A 6,000-nucleotide genomic window follows, 5' to 3' on the forward strand; every position below is an offset into this window, starting at 1 on the left:
TTTCCAGTGCACATGGAACATTCTCCAGAATAGATCACATTTTAGGTCACAAAGCAAGCCTGAAAAGAACCCAAAACATTGGAATAATACAAAGCATCTTCTCTGATCATAATACCATAAAAGTAGAAATTGGTAACAGAAACAGCAAGGAAAAAAAATTAAATACATGGAAACTAAACAATACCTTGCTTAAAAACTACTGGGTTATAGAAGAAATCAAGGACGGAATAAAGAAATTCACAGGATCAGATAAGAATGAAAACACATCTTATCAAAACATTTGGGGCACAGCAAAAGCAGTGCTTAGGGAGCAATTTATATCAATAAATGCACACATCAAAAAAGGAGAAAGGACCATTATCAAAACATTATCCCTATAACTTGGACAAACAGAAAAAAATGAAACAGGACTCATACCTCATAACATACACAAAAACTAATTAAAAATGGATCAAAGACCTAAATATAAAACGATAAAGATCATGGAAGAAAAAAATAGGGACAACGCTACAGGCCCTAATACATAGCATAAAAAAAAAATACTTTGGAAAAACAACATGGCTTTTGCTTAAAAAGCTAGAAAAAGAAATATACCATCCACCAATCCCACTCCTAGGAATACACCTAGAGAAATAAAAGCTGTCACTTGAATAGGCATATGTAACCCATGTTCATTGCAGCACTATTCACAATAGCAAAAAAGATGGAAACAAACTAAATGCCAATCAACAGATGGATAGATAAACAAATTATGGTACATACACTCAATGGAATACCATGCAACAATAAAACACAATGATGAATCCTCAAAGCATCTCACAACATGGCTGAATCTGGAGGGTACTATGCTGACAGAAATAAGTCAGTCATAAAAGAAAAAATATTGTATGAGACCACTATTATAAGAACTTGAGAAAAGGTTTAACAGAAAAATGCATTCTTTGATGGTTACCAGAGTGGGGAGGGAGAAGGAGGGGAAATCACTAACTAGACAGTAGACAAATGTCAACTTCAGTGAAGGGAAATACAACACATGATACAGGGGAAGTCAGCACAACTGGACCAAAGCAAAAGCATAGAAATTTCCTAGACAGATTCAAACACTTTGAGGGACGAAGAAGCTGGGGCTCAGGACTGGGTACCATAGTCTCGGGGGTTATCTAGGTCAATTGGCATAACACAGTTTATAAAGAAAATGTTCTATACCCCACTTTGGTGAGTAGTGTCTGGGGTCTTAAAAGCCTGTGATTCCAAAACCAAACTCATTGCAGGTGAGTCAATTCCAACTCATACTGACCATATAAGACAGAGTAGAACTGCCCCATAGGTTTCCAAGGAGTGGCTGGCAGATTTGAACTGCTGACCTTTTGGTTAACAGCCCATCTTTTAAACACAGCACTGCCAGCGCTCCAAAAAACAGCCAGACACTAAGATACATCTATTGTTCCCATCCCACCCGGAGTAAAGGAGAATGAAGGAAACCAAAGACACAAGTAAAATACTAACCCAAAGGACTAAAGGGCCGCATGAACCAGAGACTCCACCAGCCTGAGACCAGAAGAACTAGACGGTGCCCAGCTACCACCAAGGACCTCCCTGACAGGAATCACAACAAAAAGTCCCTGACAGAGCAGGAGAAAAATGCAGAACAGAATTCAAATTCAACTAAAAAGACCAGACTTACTGGTCTGACAGAGAGCCCCTGAAACTATGGCCCTCAGATATTCTGCTAACCCAAAACTGAAACCATTCCTGAAGCATACTTTTCAGACGAAGATTAAACAGACCTAGAAAACAAAAAATAACACACGTGAGGAGCGTGCCTCTTAGAATCAGTCAAATATATGAGACCAAACAGGCAGCTCCTATACAAAAGCAGTTCTTGTCCATCCTATAGAGTTGCTATGAGTCAGAATCGACTCGAGGGCACTGGGTGTTTTGGTTATCCAAAAGCAAGACAAGAAGGCAGGATGGGACAGGAACTGGATGATTTGGACAAGGAAACCTGGGGTGGAAAGGAGGAGCATGCTGTCACATTGTGGGGGTTACAAGCAATGTCACAAAATGACACGTGCATAATAAATTTTCGAAAGAGAAATTAACTTGAGCTGTAAACTTTCACCTAAAATACAATTAAAAACAAAAAACTTCTGGGCACTGTTATATCGTATAGTGACTAGATATTTCTTCAGAAAATTCTGTAAAAACAAATACTTATTTATTACAGCCTCAAATCATGCTCCTGGAATTGCTTATAACATAAAATATGAGTGACTTTCAAATCTTTTTCTTAGGAAATTAAATGTGCTCCCATCAATTCTTATCTGATTTTCAAAACGCTCTAAGTAGGAAGATGGATGCTGACAGAGCAGTTGAAATGTTGTTTTGTCTTGTCTCTTCAGAGATAAAGGATTTTGTATGAAATGAAGGTGATGAATATGGTCCGTTGAATCTGAAAGCTGAGGTGCTAATGCATTATATTCCCTCAGGTCAATAAAAACTGATTTGCCAGAGACTTCTGGACTCACATAAAGATCTTCTGCTTTATTCCCCAAGTTTAATTCATTGAAAAAAATAATATTCATTGAGTGCCTCTTAAGTATGCTATATTTAGGAATGTATGAGGACTGCACTGATCTTCCAAGATTGACAATTAGAGAGAAAGTGCTAAAGGACAAGTAAATCTCCGTTGACAGGGGTAGGGATTCTGAGGTCTACCACCTCATCCCACTCCACATAGAAGTTCTTCAGCATTTGTAATCTTAGAGGATCAGAATTTGATTTTCATTAAGGAAGTTTTAAGTCACCAAGGGTGACTTCTCTTTATTGTTGTTCAGTGCCGTTGAGTCATTTCCAATTCACAATGACCCTATGTACAACAGAAAGAAACACTGCCGGGTCCTGCCCCATCCTCACAATTGTTACTATGTTTGAGCCCATTGTTGCAGCCACTGTGTCGGTCCATCTCAGTGAGGGTCTTCCTCTTTTTTGCTCACCCTCTACTTTACCAAGCATGCTGTCCTTCTCCAGTGACTGACCCCTCCTGATAACATGTTCAAAGTACGTGAGACAAAGTCTTGCCATCCTCACTTCTGAGGAGCATTCTGGCTGTACTTCTTCCAAGACAGATTTGTTCATTCTTCTGGCAGTCCACAGTATATTCAATATTCTTTGCCAACACCATCATTCAAAAGGGATAACTACACAATACCAAGTAATATGATTATTTATATTTTAAAAAGTCAATGCTGTACATAGCACAGGTTCCACTGACCGAGCCTGGGAGGGAAGACTCAAAGCCCCAGCTCTGCAGATCCTGTTTGTCCTGCAAGTCCTGAACTTACCAAAATAAGCTGTTTGGCTTTCCTGTGTTTCCATGCACATGTTTCCCCTATTGTGTGATTTATGCGATAACTTGAGTGACTTGAATAGACAGAAAACTGAGGAGTGCTATTTTCTTTCTGAGGCATGATAGAAGGCAAGCTCATTTTCTGATATCAAGGTGGCAGGGGGCAATGGGAGCTGGAGTTGGCCTGAAAGACCACTCCGTTCAGTAGTTTCTACTCAGTGGATATTTATCCAACACAGAATATTTGCCAGGTGTTTACCATGTAACATCTCGTTTGATTCGGTTCTTACGCTACCCCTAGATGATAAGCATAAAAAGAATAATAACCACCTCTGTCTTGTCTGCATCCCAAATGCCTGCCGCTCAGAAAAGGCTTTTAAAAAAATTATTTATTTCATTTTAGTTGTTGTTTTTGAGAATATACACAGCAGAACATACACCAATTCAACAATTTCTACACATAAAATTCAGTGACATTGACTACATTCTTCAGGTTATGGAAACATTCTCACCCTCCTTTCCCAAGTTGTTTCTCCTCCATTAACATAAACTCACTACCCCTAAGCTTCCTATCTAACCTTTTGAGTTGCTGTTGTCATTTTGATCCCATATAGATAGTTCCTCAGATTGAAAGGCACTCAAAATACTCCTGTGGAAGAGCTGCCCAAAAGTCAAGCTTTTGGGACCTTCATTTGCTAATATGGCATGACTCAAAATGAGAAGAAACAGCTGCAAACATCCGTTAATAATCAGGAGGTAGAATGTACGAAGTATGAATCCAGAAAAATTGGAAATTGCCAAAAATGAAATGGAACTCATAAAGATCTATATCCTAGGCATTAGCAAGCTGAAATGGATTGGTATTGGTCATTTTTGAACTGGACAATCATGTGGTCTACTATGCCAGAATGACAACTTGAAGAGGAATGGCATTTCAAGATCTATCCTGAAGTACAAAGTTGTCAGTGATAGCATAATATCCATACCCCTACAAAGAAGACCAGTTAATATGACTATTATTCAAATTTATGCACCAACCATTAAGGGCAAAGATGGAGAAACTGAAGATTTTTACCAACTTCTGCAGTCTGAAATTGATTGAACATGCAGTCAGGATGCATGGATAATTACTGGTGATTGGAATGTGAAAGTTGGCAACAAAGAAGAAGGGTTGGTAGTTGGAAAATATAGCCTTGGTGATAGAAATTTTGCAAGACCAAAGACTTCTTCATTGCAAGTATCTTTCTTCACCAACATGAACGGTGACTATACACATGCAGATGGAATACACAGGAATCAAATCGACTACATCTGTGGAAAGAGATGATGGAAAAACTCAATATCATCAGTCAGAACAAGGCCAGGGGCTGACTGCGGATCATACCATCAATTACTCATATGCAAGTTCCAGTTGAACCTGAAGAAAATTAGAACAAGTCCACAACAGCAAAAGTATGACCTTGAGTATATCCCACCTGAATTTAGAGACCATCTCAAGAATAGATTTGATGTGTTGAACACTAATGACTGAAGACCAGATGACATGGAATGACATCAAGGACATCATACATGAAGAAAGCAAGAGGTCATTAAAAAGACAGGAGAGAAAGAAAAGACCAAAATGGGTGTCAGAAGAGACTCTGAAACTTGCTCTTGGACATAGAGTAGCTAAAACAAAAGGAAGAAATGATGAAGTAAAAGAGCTGAACAGAAGATTTCAAAGGGTGGCTTGAGAAGACAAAGCAAAGTATTATGATGACATATGCAAAGACCCGGAAATAGAAAACCTAAAAGGAAGAACATGCTCAGCATTTCTCAAGCTGAAAGAACTGAAGAAAAAGCCAGCCTCAAGTTGCAATACTGAAGGATTCTACAAGAAAAATATGAAACTATACAAGAAGCATTAAAAGAAGATGGAAGGAATACACAGTCACTATACCAGAAAGAATTGGTCAATGTTCAACCATTTCAGGAGGTAACGTATGATCGGGAACTGATGGTACTGAAGGAAGAAGTTCAAGCTGCACTGAAGGTATTGGTGAAAAACAAGGCTCTGGGAATTGAGGAATACCAGTTGAGATGTTTCAGCAAACAGATGCAGTGCTGGAAGGGCTTACTTGTCTATGCCATGAAGTTTGGAAGACAGCTACCTGGCCAACTACTGGGGAAATAAGAGACCTATATTTATCCCTAGTCCCAAGAAAGGTGATTCAACCGAATGTAGAAATTATTGAAAAACATCATTAATATCACATGCAAGCAAAATTTTGCTGAAGATCATTCAAAAGCGGCTGCAGCAGTATATCAACATGGAACTCCCAGGAGTTCAAGCCAGATTTAGAAGAGGAAGTAGAACCAGGGATATCATTGCTGGTGTCAGATGAATCCTGGCTGAAAGCAGAGAATACCAGAAAGAAGTTTACCTGTGTTTTATTGACTATGCTAAGGCATTCGACTGCATGGATCATAACAAATTATAGATAACATTGCAGAGAATGGGAATTCCAGAACACTTAATTGTGCTCATGAGGAATCTGTACGTGGATCAAGAGGCAGCCGTTCAAACAGAACAAGGGGATATTACATGTTTTAAAGTCAAGAAAGGTGTGTGTCAGAGTTGTACCCTTTCATCATACCTATTCAATCTGTAT

This window comes from Elephas maximus, chromosome 22 (assembly GCF_024166365.1).
Source record: "Elephas maximus indicus isolate mEleMax1 chromosome 22, mEleMax1 primary haplotype, whole genome shotgun sequence".
NCBI lineage: Eukaryota > Metazoa > Chordata > Mammalia > Proboscidea > Elephantidae > Elephas > Elephas maximus.